The 19,468-nt window shown below is 35.7% G+C and overlaps 1 pseudogene; it reads right to left on the minus strand.

The window, feature by feature from the left end:
• The window catches only part of LOC107568694 (neurogenic locus notch homolog protein 2-like), a 147,890-nt pseudogene that overhangs the window by 34,080 nt on the left and 94,342 nt on the right, over positions 1-19,468 (minus strand).

Below are 19,468 nucleotides of genomic sequence, written 5' to 3' on the forward strand. Positions count from 1 at the left end.
CTACACTATAAAATAGACGCTGAAGCCGCGGCTGAAATCGGTCACTTGTCCACAGAATTAGTATTTTCTGTACAGTGAATGGCACGTAGTGCACTATATAGGGGACAGGGAACGATTCCAACAGTGTAAATATGCTTTCCATTGAGGAAAAAAAGAAGTCTGGTTATGGCACTGTGTCACGCTAACCACCGCACACACTCTGCTCCGGTCCAGAGACACGATAGCACGGAGCGGATCACATGCGCGAGTCGGCGCAGACCACAAAATGTATCAGAGCTATTTGAATTCTACACAGAATGCTATATTTTAAAGCAATATGGATGAGATTGTGGCTGGTATACCCTGTCAAATGCGGCTTTACGGAGCTCAACGGCTCTGAACGGCTCTAGACCAAGCTGTGATATAAACGAACGCTATTGGCTATTTTAAAAAGGGGTGGGGCTGCTTGATATGTCCCGCCCTGTCTCCCTGTTTCAGTTAAAATGACGTCAACACAGAGTAACACTGCGTGTTTCTAAGCATTTCATGGGACCTTTAAACAAGAGTCATTAACTAGCTTGATGAATTTATCAAGGTGAACTACAGTCATTTCTATTATTAACAATCTTTATAAATAACTAAGATTTATGAATGCAGTCTTAAAGCAACAGCATACTGGTAATTAGCCTTGGCCCATGATCATCAATCTGAAAGACATGAGCAAAATATGGCCAAAGCTAAATATTTTGAATAACCAGTGAACGTACACAAAGCAGGATGCACAAAGTGAGAGATTCCAGCTCAAAGGCTAATTGTGATGAAACATACACAAACAAACACACACACACACACACACACACACAATTTATTTATCTGAATCTAATTAAAAGATAAATGTGTTTGACTTAAAGAAACTCTACTTAACCTTCTGCATTGTTCACTGGTCTGAAATAGGCTCCTGGCCTGGGAAAGCAATGACAAGTGAAAAAGTTCTTTGTAAGGTGCCGTTATATTTGTTTCCTTAGCCTATAATTTTGAACAAATTTGCTTGGTTGGAACAGCAGCTACGCTAATTATGTCTCTATTTGTTTCTTTGTTTTTGCCAAGGGATGACTAGGATTTACACAAGCTTCAGTCTGGATCCAGAACACCTGAGAAGAGATGATGCAACCCCTCAGAGGACCTCAGATGATGCCAACCCTGAAACAACATACAGAACTACCACATTTTGCTATAAGTTTGATTGCATCATATAATAATTGCTGTTAATAGTGTTCATCGTCTGATTGATTACGTCTTTAATGGATTTTTCCGTACATTTCTGCCATATGTACATTAATTGACAGTCACCACTGATAAGCTACCACTAAATATTGTAGAAACTTAATTTGCTGTAAAGTTGCTTTGCAACGATTTGTATCGTGAAAAGCGCTATACAAATAAACTTGAATTGAATTGAATTGAACGATTAGCTGTGAATTTGAGACTGGACTAGTTCAATAGCTCTGTTCTAAAACCTAGTAAGCGTCTATTCTAAGGCAGCATGCTAACTGAAATGGAACCTCATAAGTGACACATTTGGAAAATCTTTCAATGAACTCCCCGTGTTACACAAATAGCACTAAACACCAAATCACTCTCGATTTAAAATTGATTTTAATACACTGTCAGAAAAAAATTAGCAAAAGAAGAAAGTGCAAAATCCACTTGTCATTGGGGCAGTACCTTTAAAGACTGTGTTTTGTTTTCAAGACAGGCAGTGGAACGGAAAAAAAAAATGCAATTTTTTAAATTAAATTTGAACTTACTTGAACTCTCGTATGTAATCTGTGATTGTTCTGGAGAAGCCCAAGCCATGCCTCATTGCGCTGTGTGAAATACTGACTGAATGGCAGCTCAAAACACCTTACAAAACATCATACTAGTGTACAGCTTTTAGTTGGATAAAGCAAACCACTGTCACACTTGTAAAGTTTTGATGGATGATGATTGTAATCAAGGTAAAAACAATACAGTGACGTGCAGGAGTCGTACCTTAGGCGCAGGTGGGTTTGTTATTATTGATGCACAAACAAACCGCGTATGTGTGCTCTTGGCACACTGATCACTATAACATTGTATTTCTATATGAACAAAATTCAGTATTTTCATGTAGCTTTCAAAACTGATGTACTGTGAGTGTTTTATAACAGATGCTCACCAAAGAACGATGTTTTGGTGAAGTTAGTGAGGATCAGTGATGTTTATGTACATATGGACATCCAAACATAGACGTGATTGCTTGTTGGAATCATCAATGGAAAAGTAGTACAGTGGAATGTGTAAACGGCCCCCTTAGAGTAGTTAAATTTTATCTAAAGCTGCTACTATCAACCATTAAGGGGTAAATAGAGATACAAACTGTCCCATTGACAAGCTGTTGAACCTATAAAAGTACAATTATTGCACATTTTTTTCTGAGAATGTAAAGTTTCACATTTGCATGTTGCTAAGCTAACACTAAAATGCTCTAAAAAGCATAATAATATACAGTACACACAAATATTATATAAAAAGTCCCATTATTCACCATTGCTTTTTTTTTGCACTGCACTGTGTTGTGGGATTGTCTTTCCTTTGAAAGATACATGCAATGGCTAAAAGAAGGCGTCTTAGGAGACAATATAATTAAGTTGCCAACCTTTTTGACCACTATTTCCGTTGACGTGATGCTATTAAATGTTGCCTAAGTAGGCGTCTCACTAGGTTTGGAACAGAGCGAAATGGAAATGGAATCACAGAAAAAGGTGATTCATTCAGTGCCATTTCTCAGGTCTAGCTTTCTCAATAATGGATACCAAATTCCCAGACCTTTTGCACTGGTGTCCTACATGTAGCATGCTTACTTAACATACATGATTCATAGCAGCCATATATACAGCAGGATAATGCTCTCCAGGAAGGAATCTATTACATAAATTCACTCTTACAAATAACCAATTCTTGCAGATATCCACCTTCCCGGGCTGCAGATTCTTTAGAAACCCCAGCTTTCAGCTATTCTAATGTTTATTAAGCATAAAGCTATCGTTTCACACAGCTTTAATGTAATGCACCCGTGAAAGGCACACAGTGCCATTGTTGCACCAAGGTCAATAAGATGAGACCATCCTTAATGACTTCAGTGCTCGTACTGATAGAGTCATTTCTGTACTGAATGTCATTGTTTGGTATACAGACTGTCTGTTACTCACATTTCCTATGTGATGAACAACCTGTAGTCTCTTTGAGTGTCTGAGGTTGTTCAGGACAACTGATCAATTCAATGCTGCCATCCAATTATGAAGAATGAAGTCATAACTTCTATTTCATTCTACACAGAATTTCACTTCGCCACATTCACGCTGATAACAGAGACCACTTCCTATTGAAATTACCTTGTCACACAAAGAGAAAAATAACAAAAGGATGTACTTGCAACCACATGTGTACAGACGCACATACTTTTTGCAATGCATTGCAATATAGGTGCAGAGATACAATCATGCAGTAGAAAAGATAAGGCCAACTGCAGAGGGAAGCCGTTTACGGACTGGTTAGAATGGGATACAATCTCAATTGAATGCAGACAGGAGTGCAAAATGCTGTGTAGGGAGGGATGAAATGAAAAGAGGGAACAAAAAAGGGAAGCAAGAAACATGCCAGAAAATGAAAAGCTTTTGTTTTGAACGTGGGATGCCTCTGAGAGTTTGCCCAAAAGCTTTACCACCAACTGCAAATTGAATTGATGCACAGAGAAGGAACGATTACCATGCTGTATATAGTGTATACAGGGTGTGCAGGGCATGATCATGCTCTCTGGAGGCCCACTTAATCAAGAAACAAAATGGGAAAGAAAGGCAACTTTACAGTTTTAAATGCCATTTGTGAACAGGAACAGTACTAGCCAAAAGTCTTGAAAAAATAAAAACAAATAACCTTACATTTCCAAAGGAAAAAAAAAACAAAAAAAAAACACCTTATTAAAAATGATTTAAAAAACAAATAAAATGAACACTGTAAGATCCAAGAAAGTATCGATCACAAAAAGAAGACTAATCTTCTGTAAGCAAATTTTACATTTGATCAAAGTGAGGTTAAATCTTTTATCTCCCTAAATTGTAATCTTACATTTCCAAATAAAATAAAAATAAAAATAGAATAAAATCTAAGAAAGTCTATACCAATTCACGTTTTAACAAAGTAAATAGAAGATTTTAAGTCTGTAATCTTAAATTTAAAAATAAAATGAAATAAAAAACACAATTAAATTAAATTTTAAAATAAAATAAAATAAAATAAGAAAATACCAAATCCCAATAAAAAGACTAATTAGAATTCAGTATATGCAAATGTTACATTTTATCAACGTAAGTAAATAAGAAATTTTAAATCTGTAATTTTAAATTAAAAAAAAAATGAATCAAATTAAATTAAATTATTAAAATAAAATAAAACAGGCAGAATAAACGGCAAACTAGAGGGAAAAATGGGTAATAATAAGGGTAACAAAAAATTAAATAACACTGTAATAAGAACTCACATCCACTCAGCTGGAAGAAGTTGCTGAATATGGTTTTATTTGACAAATATTAAGACTGTTGAATCTTTTACAAATTCTCTTTGTATATGAATGGACCCGAAATGTGAAACAGTATACATATTTTGAACAAACATGTCTGGTGAGTCTAGATGTCTCCAAACTTTTGATTGGTACTGTGCATGTCAGCAGGGGTAATGTGAGCCTTTGAAATGAGAAGGGACAGGAATCAAAACATACTAAAGCAAACCTAATGTGTCTCTTCTCATGTCCCTCATCATCACAACATCACTCATGCAAGCTGTTCTGACTGCTTAGTGACTTGCTGTACTTTCTCTCATCATTCACAGCCATGTGCACTCAGGTGAGGGGTGTTACTGCCAGCCGGTCCTGCTCTTGCTGTACAACTATTTAAAAGCAAGATGCTGTGTAAACACAAAAGGTTTGTGCCTGCTCAGCCGAACAAGAGGCAGGGTGTGATCTTGTGGCTCAGCGCCTGCATCCAAATAAATGTTGCATGAAAGTGGAAAGATATGTGCTGTTTCCTGTCGTCTCCTATCTCCCTGCCTCAGCTGGGGCCTTGGCTCATTACCGCGTCACATACTCATGTCAACCAACAAGACTAGTTCAAGAGTAATGCATTTTAAGCTGTAAATAAGAATAGATCAAAGCAAGGACACAGTGTTGAATTTACCAACAGGTCATAAGAATAACACTGCTGTATGAATGCTGCGGGAGATTCAGTGAGAAGTGGGTTTTATAACATTCTGTAAACCTTTCGGACTCTGCTGCTTTAGAGTATGAAAAAAGTCTCATTTAAAGGGCCGTTTACATAAAAATGAAAAAAAATGAAAAACAAAAATTTGCTCACCATCGTGATGTTCCCAACCAGTTCGCTGTTTTTTTTTTTTGTGGTACAAAAATAAGAGATTTTTAACAATACACTTAAACAAAAATAACTGTTATATGACCTGTGCATGCTGTATTCCAAATCCCTTGAATGCATACAATACCTTTGAGTGAGGTAAGGACTTACATTTCTGGTTATTCACTATAAACCTTCTCCACCGCTGCAGCTCTCCAGATGTCATTCTCTGTTAAACTAAATATTATTTATTTATTTAAAGCCATAGTTGTATATGTGAGAGTAAATGTTTGCTACAGAGGAAAGAATATTGTTGAATATAAACTTACATTTCTGTTATTTCTTCCCATTAAGATATCATATGGCTTCAGAAATCTGGAAAGAAATATTATTAAAAAGTTTTGGCTTGGTTATTTTATTTATTTATTTAGGTTTTTTTTTGTACATCAAAAACACAGTAAAAAGAGCAATTTGTTATGTTAATTTATGTCATATTGAAATATTACAATTTAAAATATTTTTAGTATTTTATATATAGTTAACCTATATACGTTATAACAATTTTATTATTATCATCAACATCAATGTTTGAAACAGGTAATATCGTTGAAATGTTACTTTATGTTAATATGTTTGAAAACTGTGTAATACTTTTGTGAAAATAATGCATCCTTGTTAAATAAAAGTATTAATTTCTTTAAAAAAATTACTAACCCCAAAACTTTGAACAATAATATAATATAATATAATACAATATAATGCATTTTTTTGTCCTATTTGGACTGGACGTGGTCACTATAAGCTCACCTTTACAAAACAGGTAAGTGAAGAATTTCTCCTTTTGTGCTTTACAGAAGAAAAACAGCTTACAGGTTTAGAGCGACATGAAGGTGAGCAAACTATGTCAGAATTTTTTGATGAACAAGTCTGCAAAAGATAGAAGAAAGACTACAATAAAGGGCAAAATACAGCAGCTTTGGGGTATAAGTCATTTTTGTGGGAAAGCTGGCTGGGTTTCAATCCACGGGTTGTGCAATAATACACAGTGTATCTGCCAGGCAACCCATGTACTAAGATATGAAGTGTGGGCTGAGAACGGCTGTGAGTCAGAGTGTGTGTAGAACGAGAGAGAGAGAAAGAGATAGTGAGAGAGAGCGAGAGAGAGAGAGAGAGAGAGAGAGAGAAAGAAATAAAGCATCTTGGCGGCAGGGATTTAAAACTTTAACAAGACTCAAATTGACACAGGCAGAGTGAAAGACTGGATTTTTTCCATAAAGTAGGATACAAGTGATTTCAAAACATTTCAGCCTGTTTATATATATCGTGTATATATTATTTATCTCGTATAAGATGCGTTTGGTTGAGTTGCGCTGCAGTAAAGCTCTTCATTGTACTACGGTGATTATCTCTTCAGCACGAGGGACTGTCATATACATAACATTATAATGAGAACACTATTATAATAAACCGTATACTATATGAGATAAATGATGAGTTAAATCCCATTGATTAAAAACCTGCTATCAAATGCTTCATTCTACTGGTCATCTTCAGCGCGTGCAGCTCAAAACAAAAATGCAGAACAATAACTACTGTCATATACGTAACATTATAATGAGAGCACTATTATAAAAATGTTGTGAATTCTTCGGGTTTCGCTGATGTTTACTGTTAACTATTTTTTATGTGAAGCGTCCGTTTTTTTCCCTGTGTGTTAACGTCAGTAATTATGACTGTTGAACGTATGACTTGACTCTTGGTAATGTATTCTTCCCCCTGCCCCCAAAACATATGATTCGACTATCAGTCGACTATCGGCAAGATTAGAAAATTCCGATTCGACTATGTAAATGCTTAGTCGGGGACACCCCTATTAACTACACAAATGAACACTTATAAACATGACTTTTCCATCAGTAGAAGTCGCAAATAAAAAATATTTGCAGGTTTTCCATGGGAACCCATTTAATGAGGACTAAAATAAGCACCTAGCAAAGATGTAGGAAAATTAGGAAATGTATGATTTTACCCGAATAACTAACTCAATGGAAGGCAAATGAATCAAAACAAGCTACAGAAGTGTAAACATAAAGCCCTATGAATGACAGATCTCACCCAGCAGGTGGGTGAGTAAGTAGGTAGGATGCAGTTGGGTTGCTATATCTCACCGGCTGGGCAAACACAGTGGGCGGTTCCATCTGACTTGGCACGGCAGGTAGAGTTGTACAGGCACGAGTTATGCCGCAGGTCGCAGGGGTAGTAAGTCTGTAAAGAAGGGCGAGCAGGTGCAGGAGAACTCCCCTGGGATGTCAGACTCCACACAATGTGCTCCGTTCAGGCAGGGAGAGGAAGAACATTCCTTCACATCCTCTCCACAATCTAGGCCTGTCCAGCCACGAGGACACATGCACCTATAAGGCAAAATAAGTATTTTTCAGATAAGAGAGTTCATCGTTTGCTCATGTAATTTCAAGCTTGTATGATTTTTTTATATTCTGGCTGCTCTTTTCCGTATAACAAACATGAACATTGACCAAAGTGTGTTAAGTTCTAAAAAAAATCACAAAAATGCACCATAAAAGAGAATCATAAAATACGCCATATGCACTAAACCATTCAAAAGGAAATATTTGTTTTTGTGTTTTTGAAAGAAGTCTCTTATGCTCACCAAGGCTGTATTCATTTGCTCAAAATGATAGTAAAAACAATCATATTATGAAATAATATTCTAAATTAAATAACTGTTTTCTATTTTGGAACTTCACAGCCCAACTTACAATTTGATCTTTATTTAACTTTTTGTTATTTTAATATGGAAAAGATCAGCAAGGATATTCTTGAAAAAATACCTTTTCTGTTTCATGGAAGACAAAGTCGTACGGGTTTGGAACAACATGAGAGCAAGTAAATTATGACATTTTTCATTTTTGGGCAAACTATCCCTTTAAGACATAACTCAGGCAAGAATAGTGTCTTGAAATCCTTTGGAATTCCATTGTGTGAAATTACTGAGGAAAATGATTTTGTACTATTAAAATATTCATTCACGTACAGACCGACTGACACTCCTGGCACACAGTGACCTTGTAGCATAAAAGCAAATTCCCCCAGAGGGCAGACTCCGATTTGGCTTAGCCCTGTGGTGCTTTTCACTAATGAATGTCATACGTCTCTGAAAATCCCTTTTTGTTCATTTTAGACCAGGATTACATTGTGTGCCATGAACTAAATTCTTAAAAATTAAACCTTATACTTAATTTCAGGGGGAAAAAAACCCACACACACAATAGCTATTTTAAAGAGGCCAGACATGATATTCCTACAGGTGTTATTAAAAGAAAATGAGCAATGAGTCATAATTATATGGTAGAAATGCAAATGAAAATCATAGTGGGCACATTTTTATAATCTTCCATCATTCTCACAATCAAAACACGGCAGCTCATGAGATACAGTACATTATTACACAATATATAAGAAAACAACTTAAATGTCAAGTTCATCCTGTTTCAGTTTCAAAGGCCACTTTAAAAGAGCTTGATGTGCACTTTTTTTTTTTGTCTATTTGATGCATTTCCTGTCGAAACAGGAAGTTGGGCCAGAGCATATCAAATAAGTTTTAGTTTACGTCACAAAAATGAAATCTGTATATTGGTATAGTCAACTTTTAGAACTACACCAGCAATGCTATAGCCCCAAATCTCAAAAAAGCTACACAAACTGAAAACAAATTTTTTATTTTGTCATTCGTAGTCAAAACCCATGAGATACAGTACATTATTACACAATATATAAGAAAACAACTTAAATGTCAAGTTCATCCTGTTTCAGTTTCAAAGGCCACTTTAAAAGAGCTTGATGTGCACTTTTTTTTTTAGTCTATTTGATGCATTTCCTGTCGAAACAGGAAGTTGGGCCAGAGCATATCAAATAAGTTTTAGTTTACGTCACAAAAATGAAATCTGTATATTGGTATAGTCAACTTTTAGAACTACACCAGCAATGCTATAGCCCCAAATCTCAAAAAAGCTACACAAACTGAAAACAAATTTTTTATTTTGTCATTCGTAGTCAAAACTGAATCAGTGTTGGGAGATTTCTGGACAGCTGAGGGGATTTAAAGGTTAATTGCACTATTGGTCTGAGAAGCATTAAATCCCAGACAGCTGGAAGTAGGACACTGGGAGGTTAGAGCAGTGAGCTTGGATTATATTTACCAGAGTGAATCCCAGAGAGTGCCGGAGGTATCTGCATTCCACTTGGTGGCAGTGATCTTACAGCTGTGCTGCCAATCCCTGTCTTAAACCCATCCTCTATTCTCTCGCTCTCTCCTTTCAGTCTATTTTCTTCCCCCCTTCACTCTCTTTCCTCCCTTCGCTGCCCTTAGCAAGAGGGCACATTAGGTGAAACAGAAGCAGGAGCTTTTCTCTCAAGAGAGTCACCGATTGAGAGAAACCTCCTCCTGCTGTGCTGCATTGATTGATTCATTTGTTTTACCTGCCATCTGCAATTCATTATCTCACACGTTTTTTGAAAGTGCAGTCTGCTCTTTGTGACGAGAGAATAGGTGGCTAAACCTAATGCTGCTTTCTTCATACATAGTCCAGGGTTTGCTAAATGGGGGTTTATGTAACCCTGGAGGTTCGTGAATTGATGAAAAGCTAATAATTAATTATATTGAATGTAAAATAAAAATAAAAATAAAAATGTGACTGGAAGATAATCGCAATATAGCTTAGTGCAATAATCAAATAAAAGACTGCAGTTTAATTAAACAGCTCTATAGTTCGATGCAGCTCATTTCATTATATGATGCAGGGCTCTACACATACTTTTCTTTTTAGGAGCACTTAAAAAATGTAGGCGCACGTTCAAAATTTTAGGAGCACCTTCTAATCAATAATCCAAAATGTTATCAAAAAGTGGCCTTCCCATTACGAGATGATATTTGACTCCTCTAACTTTATTAAAAGTACGTCATCTTTTGTCAAATTCTTAATTTTTTTTTTATTTTATAAGCTTTTTAAAAATGTGTAATTAAAATGACAGAATAAGAACAAGTAGAATAAGAAACATAAGTTACCAATCAAATGAAATCAGTAATATCAAAATTGATTTGTAGAGGTGGCACAAAAGAACACAAAAGTGGCTTGGTGTACTTTCAGACATTTAATGAGGCTCAGAGGTGGCATGAGTGCAATTAAATCCATAAATTTATGATGAGATTCATGTTTTAAATATACAATTTTGAATATAGAAATATTAAATGATTTAAATAACTGAAAAGATACTTTAAAAATGAAACTAAAACTGCCAGCAGGTGGCGGCAAGTCACTGATTTTATCACTGAATCATTCATTCAATTGATTCGCTCAAACGGCTAATTCATTCAGGAATGAATCAAGTGACTTTATGAATGGGTAATCATGAATCCCTGACTCACTAGATTCGTTTAAAAAACCCCGTTCATTCATAAACGAAAAATGTTCATAGTCACACGCAGTAGTTTTCAGTCGCACTGTAAAGCCCTGTGATGATCAAATATTAATAATAAATTCTTCAGTACAATTGTAATTTATAACGCCACTGTCTTTATTTTTATAATTAGAGTTAAAACATACTTGAATTCATTGCCATTAAATTACTGAAATATTTTTTTAAAGTAAATATTCTATGTCTAAGGGGTTCAGCTGACAGCATTTTTAAAATCAACTAGTTGATATTAAACTGATCCGGTTAGGATGTATATGAATCAGAATGTAGAACATTCTTTTACATTTTGAACGCCTGTTAATTTGACATACCGTCTTAAAAAACAGAACAATACACTATATTTGATGTATGAAAAGACTGCACATTTTAAATGCATATCTCTGCTAAAAGTGTATATACATGAACATTTACATGATCTCAAAGCTAAAACACAGAGCCTAAAAGCCTCAAAACTCTAAATTCATGCATTTAAATGAATTTTTTACACTTAAAATTTTCAGCCAAGGGTCATTCTTAAACTATGGTACAGTAAAATGTATTAATATAGCAATGTGAAAAACCCTAGAGACACAACTTCTATGATGAATTTACATTCACATTACCTTTATTCTTTTACTTTTATCCAAAATAGCTGTAACACTTTAGTATAGGGAGTCAGGACCAATTCTCACTATTAACTAGTTGCTTATTAGCATGCCTATTGTTAACATATTGGCTGTTTATTAGTACTTATTAAGAACATATTTTGCATGACCATATTCTACATCCCTAATCCTACCCAATACCTAAACTTAACAACTACCCTACTAAATATTAATAAGCAGCAAATTAAGAGTCTATTGAGGCACAAGTCATGGCTTGTTATTAGCGAGAATTGGACCTTAAAATAAAATGTGACCAAAGTAACATACAAATGATAAAAACAACAAAGTGATTCATCTTAATGCATTGTCTAGAATAGAATAGGCTATAATAGGGGGTTTCAAGAAATGGTTAATTTCGAGATAACATTAGCAGGAAATGCAAAGAAATCAATTTTTAGTGATTCTATAAATTAAAAAAATACCCCATGTAATACCTACATAAACTGGACTACCTCATTAATCGAGATAGATTGTTGGAAAAACTAGTTGACCATGTGACCTATCTCTAGCCTGTCCATTCATCCAGATTTTCTTTGCTCCGTCAAGCTGTGTTTTTGCAACCCACCTGTAAGCATTGAGGAGGTCTGTGCAGGTGGCGTTGTTTTTAGAGGGGTTTGATGAACATTCATCGGTCTCCCACTGACAGAACTCCCCCTCCCAGCCGGGCAGACAGAGGCAGTCGTAACTCTGTAATGCAAATGAAGACAGCGAATGAAAAGACAATAGAAAGCGATGTAACACTTTCATCGAACCCTTGCCTTGACCTAGATAAATACAGCATATTCTGCCACCAATCACTTGACGCACCTGAAAACATCTTCATTAAAACATTGACAGTAAATTAACAGAATGACAGTAAAGCAAAGCACTGCGGTGTTAAAGCAATAATTCATCCAAAAATTTATATTTAAAAATATTCTCATGACAACTGAAAATTTGTATGAGATGCCAAAATTACTTGGCTTGTATAAAAATGCATGAAAATATAAATATACACTGTGCAATACTGTTCAAAAAATTTGGAGCTAGTATAGTTAAAAAAGAAAGAAATTAATACTTTTGTTGAAAAATACTTTTAAATTGATCAAAAGTTGCAATTACAAAGTGAATTTCAGAATTAATTAATTCAAACAATTTCTTTATGCATAAACAAGCAAAAAAAATAATAAAAAATTAAATGTACCTTCCTATTTTCTTAGTCTGAAAAAAGCACACACTCACACTCTCACACACACACACACACACACATTCGGCGTGTGTGAGGTTTATATTATAATTTGTCCTGAGGGCAATCTGTGGGCAGCTTGGCAGCTTAACCCACCTACTATTAACTCCAAATGTATTTAGCATGGTTTTCAAAGTTGTTATCTTTATGGAAGAGCAACCATTGCTATGCAAATGCACTCTCTCAACCACCCACCACTGCACATCAGATATTCAGGCATGTCTTTAAAGGCATGCAAAGTATTAATTTTGGCATAAATTACTAAAGAAATCTGCATGAACCACGCATTTCAAAGAGAAATATTCAGAATTACACCCCATGCTCTGAAATAAACAGCACTTGAAGTGAATGAATGCACACTCTCTATTTAGTGCTCGAATAGAAGCTGCGATGTAAATGCATTTTCTTCTGTTTTACTTCAGATGTGCTGTCCTTTCTGTCTTGGTGAGTTTACTACGACTCTCCCCTCCACTTTGTCATTAAAGTTTTCATTATGAAAATTAATCACTGTGGGTGTTTTTTTTGCTGTCTGTTATTTTGCATGGCAAAGGTTTATTCCATCTCATCCCATACAATGGAAATGAGCACTGGTTTGCACAGTCAAGGCATGGCTAGAGTTCTTCATCATGGCTGCCCTGAGGGTTGATCCTGGAGTGCATGCTAATCTGTGCTTCATCCAGACGCAGACGCAGTGTTAAGCTCTGCCTAATGTAATTTGAGTACCGCGGGCCTTATTCATAAGACAGAAGAAGCTATGAAGACATGGTGTGATAGATCAGATGCCTCCAGAAGACTTCTGTTTTTCACCCCTGGCTAAGGATAGTATAATCTTATTTAGGCTGCTAAATCATCAGCTGGGATCGTAGCTCTCCCGAGAAACCCGGGGTTGTGTGGGGTATTTTTATTTCAACTGAAGTAAATAAATAACTACATAAACACTGCCAGGAAGTAAACCGCAATCTGTGAGAGGGATTTCGAAAGCTTGCTCCTGTCTCTACATGAAATTGCACAAGAAAACTTATTTTTGGAATAAGATAATTGTGATAGAATGAGTTAGAAACATCTCTTATCTACTATGTGCAAGATGAATTTCTGCATAATAATGCTTGGATTATTATGCTGCTTGGAAAGACTACAATGAAAAAATTATTTATATATTATATATAAATAATGTAATGATTTTAAATAATTATGAAAAGCAAGTGAATATTAATAAAATGATGAATATTTTGTAGTAGTACTGTAATACCACATGCTACAGTACAGCAAAATGGCATGCTCAAAATTATGGCAGAATACGTACATGCAATATTATTAATTAAATACTTAATAATGTGTACAATTGAGTAACTATCAGTCAAATGGGGTGTCAAAATTAATCACTAAACATAAGTAACTGCAAACAGATCATATGAAAAAAAGTAAAAAAAGTAAATTGGAATTCCAAGAACCATGTGCATATACATATTTCAAAATAACAATTAGTAATTGTATCAATAAGTAATACGATTGCTGAAGTAGTCATCTAATTAACTTTAAAAAAATAGCTTATGGCTTATTATACGCGCTTAAACTTATCTTAAACTATTACTGAATTGAAAGTCAAAAGGTAAAGTCATGTTAATTTTTCATGCCCCAGTGCATGCTGGGAAGACAGCGAATAGAACTGAACTACAAAACTATTGCTGGAAACATTTATAACTCATTAGATTATTAAACAAATACATATCAAATAGCCTTATGCCTTACTGAAAAGTCTTCAATTCGGTCACATTTTATTTGCAATCGTAAAATATATAATATTTAGTAAACGATATACTTTAGTACAAACTGATACTCACAATAAATAATAAATAAATATAAAGTAAAGCAGATTTGTACTATAACTATAAACAACAGCTACCAAAAAAATAGTGCATTTCATACAAGCGAATACATCTTAAAGGGGTCATATGATGCTGCTAAAAAGAACATTATTTGGTGTATTTGGTGTAATGAAACGTGTTTATGCGGTTTAAGGTTAAAAAAACATTATTTTCCACATACTGTACATTATTGTTTCTCCTCTATGCCCCGCCTTTCTGAAACGCGTAAATTTTTACAAAGCTCATCGGTCTGAAAAGCAAGGTGTGCTCTGATTGGCCAGCTATCCAGTGCATTGTGATTGGCCAAATTCCTCAAGCGTGTGACGGAAATGTTACGTCCCTTACCATATTGTGACGCCTGCGGCAACCACATGTGGCGACCCCGGGCTGGACTTTGCTTCGTCCATGGTGAAAGCTGATCCGGCGATCGACAGCGCGAAGTTGAAGTATTTCCTCAGCGACCAGAACGGATCAGCTCCAGGCATGACGAAGCGATATCGTCCTCTTTTGGAAGGCCAAACAAAGTAGTTTCGCTTTCACAATGAAGCACACAGCGCCTTCACTATATGGCAGCGGCGGCAACAATACTACAGCGAGAATAAAAGTTACGCCTTCTTTCTTTGCGTGAACATTTGTGCGCCGTTATGCAAATCTTCCAAGATAGTGAAGTAGGTATGTGGGGGCGTGTTAGAACGAGCCATTTTAGGTAGGTGTGGCTGACTCTTAACTTTTATAAAGAATTGAAAAATTGAAATTGCATCATATGACCCCTTTAATTGAGATGAAATGTCTATGACGTGTGAAAAATGTGGGAGAAAATTGGATTGCCAATTTTCTAGGGTTAAGGAAGATGCTATATCACTGATTTTGACAATTTCAAAAAGATGGAGTGAATATAGTGAACAGATGAGCAGAGGAGCCATGGATTGTGGTGTACAAATGGAGTGATTTGTTATGTCTTAAGAGAACACAGAGGACATCGAGCCATTACGCACACGTCACAACACGATTATGCTCAAGGGGAATGTTGCAACAGCCCCTTCAACCAAGACAGGTTCAGAAAAAAGGGTGCTATGGGGATATAAAACAGAGTGTTGTGTTGAGGTTGTTTAACACTGCTGAGATGTGAAGTGCAAAGAGGAATGATGTATTGTCTTAAGGTCTTGTTCCTATAGCTCTACTGATGCCATGATCGTGGGTTTGATTTCAAGGGAACATGCGTACTGATGAAATGTAAGATGATTTGGATAAAAGTGTCTGCCAAATGAATAAAGGATATAATCCCAAATTCTTTGTAAATCCATGTTAAAGGGGTCATATACTGTACCAGGAGGAATCAAATTGTCATTGATCTGAGAAAGTAGTTCATTACACCATGAATGCTGTTAATGAGGGATAAAGCAGATTAAAAACTATTTAACACAACAGCAAACCTGTCGCTCGCTAATTAATGCAGCACAGCTTTGTATCATCAAATGCAAAATCTTTACATGGGGGTTTTACAGGCAGCAAAATGGGGTTGGAAATTGTCATAAACTAAATTATGGTAATTTATGCTGAACAGTAAAATAATAAAATACATTAAAGGAATAGTTGAAATTTTTTTTTTCTGTCATTAATGACTCTCCCTCATGCCATTCCAAACCTGTAAGACCTTTGTTCAACTTCTGAGCACAAATTAAGGTATTTATGCTTTCTGACCCTCCAAAGACAGCAACGCATCTACCACATTCAAGGAAACAAAAATAACGACTTTATTCAACAATTTCTTATTCAGATTCACATGGACTATTTTATCGATGTCCTTATACCTTTCTGGGCCTTGAACGTGTCAGTTCCATTGCTGTCATTGCAGGGTCATAAAGTTCTTGGATTTCATAAAACATATCTTAATTTGTGTTCCGAAGATAAATGAAGGTCTTATGGGTTTGGAACAACATGAGGGTGAGTCATTAATGACAGAATTAAAATTTTTGGGTGAACTATCCCTTTAAGATTGTATATATATACTGTAAGTCTGGGCTTGGTAAGATTTCATAATGTTTCTGATTTTTTTAAGACGTCTCTAAAGCTCACCACGGTTGCATTTATATCAAGAAGGCAGTAAAAACGATCTATTCACCCATCTATCCATCCACTGTTCTCATCCACCTCTCTACCACATATAAAATACAAAAATAAAAATAAAATAAATCACAATACATAAAAATAAATCAATACAGAAAAAAACAATATGAAAATATTGTGACCCCTTCACAGTGCAATTGTATAAGAAAACGAAAGAAAGAAATGAAAAGAAAGAAAGGAGAACAATTTGCTCCACCATGGAGTAAAATCTTAGAAAACAGTTAAGTTGCAAAACTACATTGAAAATGTCCCCACGTCACCACTTCTCTCCACATGCCTCTAAATTCAATCAATTTAACGAGTTCACAGATATTCAAAGCAAGATGATTTGCATCATATAAGCGTGACCTAGCTCTTTTGCCTATCATGTTTGTCCTTCCAGAGACCCACGTATTGGGCAGGTGGAGACTCCTGTTGGCAAACCAGCATGACAGAATTCACATTTTCACACACAGAGAAAGGTCAATCTAATTTACTGACTGTATGAAAGTAATGCACTCCCATGTGACTTCCCATGGCTGGCCCTCTCTCCCCATCCCACGTCCTTTGCTATATAACCAGCACGTGGAAACAGAATTTAAGAGCTCAATTACATGGTAGCTAAACCATTTTCCAATCAGTGATTTCATACTTGTGACAGTAGAACAATCTTTTAAAGCGCTCATGCGATGAGCATATAGAAGCTATTAAGACATTGATGCTATTCTAAAACTTTATTGCAAGCCGTAAACATGTCCGATGACAATTGCTCCATATTTCTTTTAAATCACTTCCTTTACATTTGTAAGCAAGATCAAATATTTATCTCAAATTTGAGTGTGTCATGGCTATAAATAGACCTGCAGTCCCCTCATACGTCCTGCATGAACTTAATGAAAGCAAGAAGAACAAAACTGCATGTTGTTGACACCTTAACACAAAAAGCTAGTCAATCAAAGGTGCTTTTCTTGATCTGTCAATGGCAAAGTCATCGGATCATCTTTTGTCAAGGTTACTCTCTATGCATCTCCGAGATGATATCATTCCCTGATGCAAAATAGCTACTCAAATCATTAATTAACCCAGCATGCAAGAGGGCTAATATCCCCGCCTGCATCTCTGTCCACAGGACAGCAGCCTACAAACCGCCCACCTCTAGGTTTCGAGGGATGCCATGAATAGCCCAATTGCATTCTCCATTCAGAAACCGGGGCCTAGGATTGCATTATTCATCATGAATAAATGATCAACTATTTTTGCCCTCCTGTTCTGTTCTGAGAGCTACTGGAATAAAAATAGAGGAAAAGAAGAGAAAGTCTGTGAGATAAATAAGAAGAGAAAGGGCTGGGGAGGGGCGGAAGAGTGTGAAATGAGAGCACAGAGGCTGGTATCTCTCTTTTTGGCTGTATTAGAGTGGGTTTGCTGAAAGGGAAGGAAAAGCCGATTTGGGATGAGAGCCAAACAATTGCATGTCACACAGGCTTCTGAGCCACTGATTGCTCTCATTGGCCCTCTCTTTGTTCTCAGAGATTGTGAGGCAACACAAGCTTAATCTACAGAACAAAACTGCAACTCAGTGAATAAAGACTCGGGATATTTTGTCCAGACTGATATGACTGTGTCTGTAATAGAAGAAGTATACTAATAATGTTGCATACTGTAATATGTTAGAATTTTTAAAAGACAACTTGAAATGACATTTACAACATACTCATCTTGAGTGATGTGGCGTATTACCAAGTGAAATACTGATTTTATTGGATTGTGAAAATATGGAACATATGGTTTCGACATTATTGCATAATACAGTTTTCCCCCACTTTGGTTACATCAGTAAAAAAAGAAAAATTACACGTGGAAATGGAAGATTGTGAAAACAATTATTTTTTCCTTATAATATCATGCACTGATGAACTGTTCAATATAAGACCAGGGACACTAATAAAAAACAAAAATAAAAAATACTAGTTCTCACAAGGCAGTTTTTAGGTAAGTTTATGTTTCATAAGGCTTTGGTTCCTAAGTGTCATATTTGTCATGAATCAATTCAATGCACGAGAAAACAGTGACTTTCTCACCAACCCTTGGTTGTGGAAGAATGTTTTCCATTCATTATTCCCTTAGGGAATTATTATTATTTTTTTTCATTAAAGAGTTGCAAATTTCGGTTACCATTAACCAAAAATTACAAACTTTGAAGCAAAAAAGTATTTGAAAATTGGACAAAGACAATGGTATAAGACTGAGTACTTAAAGGGAGAGTTCAAGTCTCAAGTCTCAAGTCTACTTTATTTATAGAGCCCTTTCCACTACAAAGTAGACCAAAGGACTGCACAGCAACACAACAATACAAGCACACTGAAAATAAAATTAAACAAAAACAGAAAAAATTACATCTTCCAAAAATCAACAATTAAAAGCCATAGAGAACAAGTATGTTTTCATGCGAGATTTAAACATATCAACTGAGGATGCAGATCTGATGTCAGGTGGAAAGGTATTCCACAGTCTTGGGCCAGCAACCAAAAATGCATGATCCCCTTTATTTTTCAGGCGAGTTTTTGGAACTGAGAGCAGTAAGCAGATAAATGATGTCTGAGGTCTACCAGAGGTCATATGAATCAAGTCCGTAATATATTCTGGGGCCATATTATGTACAGCTTTAAAAACGTACAGTAACACCTTGTACTGAATCCAAAAATATTCTCATGACAACTGATAATTTGTATGAGA

Source organism: Sinocyclocheilus grahami, unplaced genomic scaffold (genome assembly GCF_001515645.1).
Source record: "Sinocyclocheilus grahami isolate Dianchi unplaced genomic scaffold, SAMN03320097.WGS_v1.1 scaffold1274.1, whole genome shotgun sequence".
Taxonomy (NCBI): domain Eukaryota; kingdom Metazoa; phylum Chordata; class Actinopteri; order Cypriniformes; family Cyprinidae; genus Sinocyclocheilus; species Sinocyclocheilus grahami.